Source organism: Centropristis striata, chromosome 18, assembly GCF_030273125.1.
Source record: "Centropristis striata isolate RG_2023a ecotype Rhode Island chromosome 18, C.striata_1.0, whole genome shotgun sequence".
In the NCBI taxonomy this organism is placed as follows: domain Eukaryota; kingdom Metazoa; phylum Chordata; class Actinopteri; order Perciformes; family Serranidae; genus Centropristis; species Centropristis striata.
In genome coordinates, this window is record NC_081534.1 from 10,262,794 (window position 1) to 10,274,337 (window position 11,544).

An 11,544-nucleotide genomic window follows, 5' to 3' on the forward strand; every position below is an offset into this window, starting at 1 on the left:
GCAGATACACAAATTATTTTTCAAGATAGGCTGTGGCCTTGGCCAAGGTCTGATCTGACTCATTCTACTGACTAAAATTGTTTCTTAAAGTGGGTGGTATTCCTTTTTTAAGGGTTGTAAGTACCCGGGGGCTTCCTAAGTCTGTTTTTCATACGGCATAGTCGTAGGCACAGTACTTGCGTTTTCCAATATTTTCATACAGATGTAGATATCGTTAATGTGGAGTATTTTTCTTACATTATGACTGAGATGTCTTTAGAACCAGGTGCAGTAAAAAACACTGTGATGAGATGGTGTCAAATGTTGTTGGTTGTTTGTGTCTTGTTTGAATAGTTGAGGGACAGGTTGTTCAATTGGAGGGTACGCTGTTAAAAAAGTCTGACGATTTTACGGTGAAAAACTGCTAAACCATGACAGTAAAAGACCGTAAAATGATAAATGGGTTAATTCAGTTTCAGTAACAATGAAACACCGTAAATATATATATCAACCAAAACAGTATTTTTTAAAATACATTACTCCACTGTAAAATACACTGGCACCTTGTTTGTAACAAAAATATAAAATAAATATAATAATAAATGTCATAAATATACATGCCATCACTATAATTTTTGCAATTTAGCAATTTTTTGTAAAAATACTTTTTCCTCACTGTTAAATGTACTAAACACCATATCTCTAACAAAAATATACTGTAATATTTAATGGTAAAATCTTTCATTTATGCAGCATTATAAAGTATTTTCTTGTCAATTGTATGGCAGATTCTTTTGATGGAAAAACTTTTTATTTTTTACAGTAAAATATGGAATAAAATGGCAATCGTAAACGGGAAATGAACAATGCATCATTTTACCGTAATATTAGAAAAAGTTGCACCACATGTATTACGGTAAAGTTCTGGCAACCAGGGCTGCTGTTTTTTTACCATAAAAACAACAGGGTTTTTTTTTTGTTTTTTTTTTAAAGTGTACCTTATTGTTGATTTTGTTACAATATTGTGAAATTTAAGCTTCTAACTTAAGTTCATTCTTAATGCCTTTCTCATAACTGTTCATCTTCGGCAGTCACAATTTGTTAGTATGTATTTATTTATTATTTTTTAGTATGTATGTTGTTGTTGAAACAAGAGCATGCATGTTTATGCCAGCAAATGATGTTTCACATGTCGGGATTTTCCTATAGAATGACTCCTAATCCCCTTCTCGACATCTTTAATAACTGCTAAATTCCCTATGCTATGTAAATGCTAATGCAACTACACTGTTAGACGAACAGCTCTGCATGTCTTCGTATCATAAACAAACACCCGCACACATGTCGCCACGGTAAAGTTTTTAAAGAACAGGACATTTCCAATTTGGTCTCTGTGTTGCTTGTTTTTCTGGTTGCCTTCTTAGGTGTTGGCAGAGCTGAACTCTGTTTTGCTAATCTATGCCTCTGACCAAGCAGCAGGAAGATTTAACCTCATTTGACTGAAGTGACACAGGGATAAATACAGGGGGGAATGGAGTGAGAGGAAATGTAGGCAAGGATGAGAAAAGTGTTAGAAGGAGGAAGAGATAAAGAAAATGGATGCTGGCAAAACAGGAGGTAAGTCCTCATTTGAATTTGAAAAGATGCCAGCAGTAGGGATGATTGTAAGTTTTTTCTATTGTGAATGAGGCTGGCTATGAGAAATGTTCATGTTGAGTCGTTTGCTGATTTAATGAGTTTTACACTGCAAATTATTTTTTTCTTACCAAGATAGAAAAACTTTAGATTTAGAAGTGTTAGATAATTTATCTTGTTTTAAGAGTTAATTTCTCATTTTAAGTGTTCAACATGCTTATTTCTAGATTTAACAATCTTAATTTAAGAAATATTGTCAAGTGAAATTATCTGTCCATGCAGCAAGATCATTTCCATTATATTTAGTGTTTTTATCTTGTTTTTAGAGACACCTTCTTTGCAGTGTTCCATCTTATGGCATGTAGAAAGCTGCTGTCTGGTGTGACAGATGCAGAAGAAAGTAACTCTATTTTGAAAAGGGCAAATTTTTCCACTAGTTAAAGACAATTACCTCAAAATGAACAGATTTTATAGCATGTTTAAAGGAAAGGGGTGCTCCAGCATAAGAGTATTGCACTTCAATGCAGGTGGGGACTTGTGAGAGACAGATTATTTTAATAAGAAGACAGCTTGACTTTTATTTCCTATTATGCAAGGTGAATCAGGGCTCTAGTACTTCATCTAAGCGACCTAACACTTTCCCCCAGAAACCAACCACTATTTCTAAGCTGGAATACTCACCGGCTGGAGGTGTGCTGTATGTCACTTAGTTTGCATGTCACATGTAATCAGAATGTGATGACAGTTCTGATGAAGCAGTTGAGTTTGTGAGTATTTTATTCCAATTTTAACTTTAAATGTGGCTTATTTATGTCGTACAGGAAGAGGGAGATTAAGGTTTGAAAGTTTACAGGGGGTTTTAAAGGGAAAGGGAACTAGGGCTTAAAGTGCGAGTCGCTTATTTTGTATTTTGAGGTTTTCAAAAAATTCTGCAGCATCCCAGTGATGTACCTTATGTTTTCGAATCCAAACATTCACATTTTGGTCAATGTATGTAGGCTCAACATGATCTCAAGCCCTTCTGAAAATGTTATCCCTATGTGACCTGATGTAGTTTTCTGGCTGATGCGACATATATGTCCCTATCCATACCTAGTGTGTATTACCACGGCAGTAGGTAGATTCCCTGTTGGCTAGTACCAGCACAGAAGCTAAGCAGTGTACTGCTGTCAACAGCGCGTTAATTATGTGACAAATAATAACACACATACTAACAGTTCTAGGCAACGGTAGGCCAATAATTCATGAGCTCTGCAAGGTTAAATTACTGGTTTTGTCAAAGAAGTCTGGTGGCTTTGCAAAGAGTGATATGCATTGCTGTGCTCTACACAAAATGTATTATTTTCAACCCCCTTTGTGACATTTGGATCTGAACTAGGGCTGCTCAGTTAATAAAATTTTAATTGTGATCGCGATTTTGGCCGCCAAGATTAAATTAACCTGATCGTCGGCGATATTTCCATTTTAAAGTGCGGCTCTCCTGCATATCTAATCAAGCACTTTCTACACCAGTAGTCCACCAACCACCAGGGGGCAGGGTCGTTTTTCTCCCCTGAAAAAAGCCTGGTTACTGATTGGATAGAACGCTAAACAGGATGTGATGTAGTACTCGATGCGCCATTTGTAAAAGCTGGTGAAACAGTGTTGCCAACTTAGCAAATTTGTTGCTATATTTAGCAACTTTTCAGACCCCCTTAGCGACTATTTTTCAAAAAAGGGACTAATCCAGCGACTTTTTCTGGTGTTATTGGAAAAGGAGTCTCCAATAACACCAGAAAAAGTCGCTCGTTAAGAACTGGGGCTTCCGACCGGGCGCTTAACGGCAGCGTAGCGACCCAGCCGTATACACATGGCTGTTCCGCGGCTGGTGGATATCCTCAGTAAGAACGAGTCGAAGCGGCACACTCCCCCTGCAGCAGTCTTTCCCAGCTGCAGAGCCGGAGGGGATGTTAACTCTTTAGCGTCCAGTCCGCAAATTGCTAATAAGCTAAGAGTTAGCTCTGTAGCAGTACAGTTTGTATGTGCTGCTGCTGCAGGAGGTGTTCACTTAGCGATCTCTGTTTGTTTACAACAAACACCAGACACTCTGTACACACACTAAAAACTGTTCCTATTGTTTGTTTTAAAGTAGTGCAATAAAAGTACAGATGTTTTCCTGAACATGATGAATAATCGTGATTAATAATCATGATTACAATATTGATCAAAAAAATTGTGATTATCATTTTGACCATAATCGTACAGCCCTAATCTGAACCCATGTGGTGTCCACAGCAGTATATTTTGTGCAGTGACTTTTTTAGGGTCTGGGTACGATGGTCGACTTTCCCCAGTTCCTAATCTGGCCTTGCGAATAGGAGCTTAAAAAACGCTTGACGCTTGGGGGAGGATAGAGAGACGGTTGAAAGGGGGAGACAGCAAGTAGCAGCAGTTCTGGGAGGGGCACAGCAGCAGGTGATGAAGTGCCACCATTGGCCAGTAGTGATGGTGAGTGTAGAGTGGACCAGGAGAGGAGCATTCCCATCTGGGGCCGAACCAGATCCACAGCAGTGAGACCAGCAGGAGTGATGGAGCAGGACCACAGCTCCACACCCTGTAAAAGACAGAGCAAAGAAAAGTGCGAGTACTCTGGAAATACATACAATAATACACAGGACAAGATGATACTATCCGTTGTGCCGTGATAGTCCTAGGGAGTGGACAAACCCCTGTCCACACCACCACTGCAAGTACCATGCGGCCCCTACCAACGAATAAGGCTGTGACGAGCCTCACTTACGCCGTACAAGCACGCTCAGTGTCGTTGGTCCCGCATGGCATTCTTAGCTAAAACATCAGAACCAAGCGGCCCTCCCCAACGGCTAAATGTCGTTGGTCCCGCATGGCATTCTTAGCTAAAACATCTGAACCAAGAGGCCCTCCCAACAGCTAAGGCTGTGTCGAGCCTCACTGGCGCCGATAATATGCGCTCAGTGCCGTTGGTTCTGCATGGTTTCGCACGGCATTCTTAACTAAGAGTGACAAGTTAGCAAAAACATCAGAAGCCCAGCCCTAACTATAGGCTTTGTCGAAGAGGAAAGTTTTAAGTTTACTCTTGAATAAAGAGAGGGCGTCTGCCTCCCGTACTGAGACTGGGAGATGATTCCACAAGAGAGGAGCTTGATAACTGAAGGCTCTGGCTCCCAGTCTAGTTTTAAGGACTTTAGGAACCACAAGTAACATAGAATTTTGGGAGCGTAGTGCTCTAGAAGGGTAATATGGCATTATGAGGTCTTTAAGATATGATGGTGCCTGACCATTTAGAGATTTACAAGTAAGAAGAAGGATTTTGAACTCAATTCTGGATTTTACAGGGAGCCAGTGCAGCGAAGCTAGAACAGGAGAAATATGATCTCTTTTCTTGGTTCTTGTCAGTACACGAGCCGCAGCATTCTGGACTAACTGAAGAGTTTTAAGGGATTTATTGGAGCAGCCTGACAGTAAGGAATTACAGTAATCTAACCTTGAAGTAACAAAAGCATGAACACATTTTTCTGCATCCTTTTGAGACAGGATGTGTCTAATTTTTGTAATATTACGTAAGTGAAAAAATGCAGTCCTCGAAGTTTGTTTTATTTGGGAGTTAAATGACAGATCCTGATCAAAGATAACTCCAAGATTCCTTACGGTGGTATTGGAGGCCAGGGTAATGCCACCGATGCTAATAAGGTCTTTAGATAATGAGTTTCGGAGGTGTTCTGGTCCCAGCACAATCATTTCAGTTTTATCAGAGTTTAACATTAGGAAGTTGTGGACCATTCAGGTTTTTATGTCTTTAAGGCATGCATTAAGTTTGGCTAGCTGATCAGTTTCGTCTCGCTTGATTGATATATATAACTGAGTGTCATCAGCATAACAATGAAAGTTAGTTGAATGTTTTCTAATTATGTTACCTAGAGGGAGAATATAAAGAGTGAATAAAATTGGTCCAAGCACAGAACCCTGTGGAACACCGTGGTTAACATCAGTGCGCACGGAGGATTCATTGTTCACATGAACAAACTGGAAACGGTCTGATAAGTACGATTTAAACCAGCCTAGTGCCGTTCCTCTAATGCCAATTACATGTTCCAGTCTCTGTAATAGGATACGATGGTCAATTGTATCAAATGCAGCACTCAGATCTAGTAAGACAAGGACAGAGACCAGTCCTTTGTCCGAAGAAATTAAAAGGTCATTTGTAATTTTTACCAATGCTGTTTCTGTGCTATGATGGGTTCTAAATCCTGACTAGAAGTCCTCATATAAACTATTGTGTTGAAGAAAATCACAAAGCTGATTTGCGACTGCTTTCTCCAAGATCTTAGAGAGGAAGGGGAGGTTAGATATTGGTCTATAGTTTGCTAAAACGCCAGGATCTAGATTAACCTTTTTGAGAAGAGGTTTAATTACAGCTACTTTAAAGGATTGTGGCACATAGCCTGTTAATAATGACAGGTTGATTGCATCTAAGAAAGAGGTACCCGTTAAAGGTAGAACCTCTTTAAGCAGCCTTGTTGGTATGGGGTCTAGGAGACAGGTTGACGGTTTAGATGAAGAAATCATTGAAGTTAGTTGTTGGAAATTGATGGGAGCAAAGCAATCTAAATATTTATCAGGGTTTGTACCCGTTTCTAAGGCTCCAGGGTTTAAGGATGCCTCAGTGCCAGTTAATGGCAGGAGGTAGTGAATTTTGTCTCTAATAGTTATGATTTTCTCGTTGAAAAAGCTCATAAAATCATTACTAGTGAGGGCTATAGGAATACATGGTTCAATAGAGCTGTGACTCTCTGTCAGCCTGGCTACAGTGCTGAAAAGAAATCTTGGGTTGTTCTTATTTTTCTCAATTAATGATTAATAATAGGCTGATCTGGCTTTACGGAGGGCTTTCTTATATGTTTTAAGACTGTCCTGCCAGGTTAAAAGAAATTCATCCTGCTTAGTTGAACGCCATTTCTTTTCGTGCTTTCATGACATTTGCTTCAGTTCACGGGTTTGAGAATTGTACCATGGAGTTAACTTTTTCTGTTTTATTATTTTCTTTTTTAGTTGGGCAATAAAGTCTAGCGTCGTTCGCAGTGAATCTGCAGTACAGTCAACAAAGTTATCAATTAGGGAGGGACTGAAGTTAACATAGTCCTCTATTATGTTGGAGCATAACAAAGAGTTAAAGACAGGTGGAATCACAGCTGTCACAGTATCTCAATGATAAATACACTGAACTTGAACACTGATGTGTAAAACTGCTGGAGTTCCCCTTTAAACATCAGTAAATTACTTTTTGATTTTTTTTACTGTCATTCTTGAGTAGGGAGGGAGGTTTGGATTTCAAAAAATGATGAATTGATGAAATTAATTGATGTTACATTTACCAAAATCTAAATGTCTTAGAAAGATGGCCGAGTGTAAATCTAGGCTTTATACTGCATGACTCTGAAAGTTTTACTGTACACAGCAACATCATCGTGGCTTTTTATAATCCCCCCAACGTTTTGCTTCCTGAGCTGACGGAGACTGGCAGCAGGAGTGGCTGCTGTCGTGTTGTGCTCCGGTGCAGCGTTATTGCGCCAAGCTGCCTTTTCTGGGGATATTTTTGGCTCCCACCTTGTCTTAATCCTGTCGTGATTCTCCAATGGATTATTCATGCTTCCTCCCCCCTCTCTTGCTTATCCCACCTTCTTCCCCTCTCACCCCACCTCCTCTTTTTCTAACTTCTCTCTGCTTCCCCATCCTCTCCTCCTGAGCGCCTTCCTTTAACACCAGTCTTCCCTGGTATATATTTTTTCTCATCATTACTATGAATACATAGCCCCAGCCTTCAAGCTTGTGTTCATTTATACAGTTACATAACATATCTGCAGTTCTCCCCTTACCCTCTAAATATATAAATAAATATGTTAATAAATCAATAATTTTCTTAGCATCACAACCAGCCTTTAAATGTATCCCTCCACTCTGTTCCCTTCAGGTAGATCTGAACTGATTTCTTCACAACCTATTAAAGTAGTCTGAATTCCCTGCTGTCTTCTGCTGTGATAATTACTTCCATAGAATTCTCTCTTTATTCTTTACTTTCTCTGTCTCCACCTAAGAGATCCTGACGACTTTTGACAATGAATAGAGCTGAAAAGTCTATGAATATATATTTCATTAGAGACCGAAAGTCCATCAGCCCTTGCTGAATGTGAGAAAATAGTGAGTGAGAGTGCTCTATAAAATCTTTATAAGTTGTTTAATTTGCAATTGAAGGTATTACTTTGCAGTTTTGCTTAAAAAAAAAGAAGATTTTAAAAAACAATTGATAATAGAAAAATGTTGGTATACTTAATTGAGAAGAATGGAGTGGGAATAATGCTCAAGCTCAGTCGGTTATTAAATATAACTCTAATTCTAAGTAGTGCTGGGCGATATGGTCCAAAAGTCAAATCCTGATATATTTAGGCTGAATATCAATATACGATATATATACCAATATTTTTTATCGCAAAGTGAGAGCAAATGTTCAGTCAAAGTCAAAGATGTTGTTGAAACCGTTTATTTAAGTGAACATAAATACTGTATAACAGGAGTACCTTTTTAGAAAATCAAAGCTCCATAAAGTGCTCATTTAAAAAAAATCTTAAATGAAAATAGCCTATGAAATAAAATAGGAAATTAATATATTTATATGAGAAAATAATAACAAACATTACAAAATAACTAAATATGACAAACCCTAGTAAGGGCAGGATTTATATATAGAGATAGAAAAAAATTTGAACTATATCGATACATGCGATATGGTCTAATTCCATATCACGTTTAGAAATATATTGATATATTTTTTATATCGATATATATCGCCCACCCCTAAGTTATTCTTAAAAAGTATGTACTGTGGTGTCTGAGTACATCCTACACACACGCCAGATAACATTGGGAATTAACCAGTTTCTCTCTATGTTGGCCCTTCTTCCACACTAACATGCATATTCTGTTTTCACAGGCTGTGTAGACACTGCGTAAGCCGGTGACTAAAAGATAATTTTCTGATTGGGTCTGATTTATGTTTACTATAGCCAGGGTAAACAAAGCTTTCGGACAACAATGATGTAAAACTGGTTTGCAGCTGCGCAGAGGCTTTTGCCTCTAACCCTCTAGATGATCACACATTTTAAAAAATGTAAATATAGATAATTCCTCAACAAAGTGGTTCGCATGCAGTAATCTGTAAGAAGAAAAGTATTTGCTTTGAGTACTCAGTCAGGTTATGTTCATGGGAATAATGAGGCTTCTGATGTGAACCTTTGAATTAGAGAATATAAGAGGTTAGATCAGACACTGTACAGGTCCTATTGATGCATACATTCAGTACATGCCAGGGTGTTTTGAGAAAAACTCTGCTTTTCAAAAGTTTGGAATCACCTGATATATTGATTTGTTTTAAATGTTGTTTTTGTTATAAATATTTGTTTTTATACATTTGAAATAGTTTTGCCCCAAAAGAAGAAGAATTAAATATTAAAACCTTCCAACTTAGAGGATATCATTCCAGTGTTGCATGACAGGTGAAAATATATTTCTAAAAATGAATTTTCCATTCCAGAAAAGCACAAGTGATACTAGATCGTCACTGAACCCTGTTACCTCACTCTAGTGTGGTTGGATTAAATAGATTTAAATTGTTCTTTGTCAGTATGTTCAGCTGATATTTGCTGACTAGCCTAATCTCCTTCTATTAAAGAAGTGATGTTAAATAATAAAAAGTAAAAAAAGTAAAGTTTGAAGAATAGCTTTGCCAAAGCAACACATTGCCTGGTAATTCCAGTTTGTTATAGACATTATTTTGCATTTGACAATGAAACGGGAAGCCATTCCCATTTAAATTTGCATAGATTCTGATGCTAAACTTATAGTTTCTTTACCAATGACTGGTGATTTCGTCTATTCCTTTTTAACTATGACTCAGAGGTATCTTTGTTTCTTTATGCCTTATAAATTGTCAGTCTGCTTAAACTAGCCCAGTCTCCAGAAAAATATGCTGTCATTGTACATTTCTACTAACCACAGATACATTGATCGGCAATGGGCTTTTTTGTCCATTATCAAATCAATAAGAGGTTAAAAGCCACGAAGGGCTTTTGTCTGGAATTTGTGTTTTTTGACCTTTTTCTTTTAACCAAACCTCAACCAAGTGGTTTTGGTGCCTATTGTTAACCAAAGTGCTTTTAAATAGGTTAAAAAAAAGTTAAGCATTCAATGCACCTGTGGTTTACAGAAATTTACAATGCTACATTAATTGTAAATACTAGTTTGGGTAGAATCACTACATTGCTAAAAAAAAAATATATATATATAAACCCTTCCATCAAACATTTTCCATCTGTAAAGAGGACTTTCTATAATATATTATAGATTATAGATAGATTATTAGCATGAATGGTCTGGGTACTAAATTATAATCCGTTATTCATTTGTAAACGATTATAGATTATAGATAGATTATTAGCATGAATGGTCTGGGTACTAAATTATAATCCGTTATTCATTTGTAAACGAAAAATCAAAAAAACAAAAAATCAACTTGTTTGAAAAAACGGATGACTCGTTTTTTCACTTTCCAATTTTGTGCTCAAATGAAAAAATGGAAAAAAACGGATAACCAGCGTTTCAGGTCAGGGTGCCATAGTAAAATTCCCTTTTCTGTCCAAACGGAAAAAAAAAACAAAAAAAAACAGTGCTCCCTTTTCCTTTTTTCGTTTTAAACCAAAAACGAAGAAACGGATTTTGCTATCAGCAGTGACAACGCGTTGCCATGGTGATAAGATAAACAACGTAAAAGTACTTCAGAAGCGGGCAGCAGCGCGTTCTCATCAAAGGAGCTGCGATAGCGAGCAAGCTTCACCCATATTCCAGGGATTTATTATGATGCAGCTGCTGCGTTGCCATGGTGATGAGATAAAACAACGTAAAAGTAGCTTACTTCAGAAGCGACCAGCAGCACCAGCGACCGGGCTGTATAACATGTGGTCAGATCAGTCTTCCCAAACGTCAGGCTCACCCGCCGCCTATGGTTGTAATTAAATGATATGACAATGTTCTGAATGTGCTATAGCCTATCTAGTCAAAGGGAATCTTTTAATGTTCTACTTCATTTATCTTGGGAAAAAAAATGTTAAGTAAACTTAAACTCTTTCATAGCGATAGCTTTCATTTATGGCGTTAGGCCTGGCATTAGTTATAATTATAATTAATAATCAATAATAATTATGTTAATAAATGTGAACCATGCATGGTTCAGAGAACAGTAGCCTATACTAGTGTATGATGATAATTGTTTCCCCTTTTTTATGCTTGATAATAAGTACTTATTAATAAGGGACTTTTATTTCGACGGGACTTTTATTTACCCGCTTCCCATGTGTCCGATGTCATATCAATAAAGGAGAAAAGAAAATATTAAAAAATTAATTTGCAAAAACTAAATAACAGCCGTTATTTCATTTTGTTTTTTGGTTATTTCGTTTTTTGATGCTGAGAGCAAAATCCGTTTTTCCGTTTTTAGTTTAAAACGAAAAAAGGAAAAGGGGGCACTGTTTTCGTTTTTTCGTATTTTCGTTTGGACAGAAAAAGGGATTATACTTTGGCACCCGGACCAATCTGTGTATCATTTGCCATTTTGAAATGGCAATCAAAATCAAATAATGAAAATTTGACTGGTTATTTTGTTATTTGTTGTGTATTATAAAACAAAAAACGAAAAAAATGCTTACTTTTTCATATTTCAATCTTAGGCTCAAATCAAAAAATACTAAATGGAAAAACGGGCACCAGGAATTAATTTGATTTGAATATTCAATTGGTCGGGTTTACGTGACCTGGAAGTTTGACTGCGGTCAAGTGAGCCGTCATTCGCTTCTCCGTAGTCAAGTT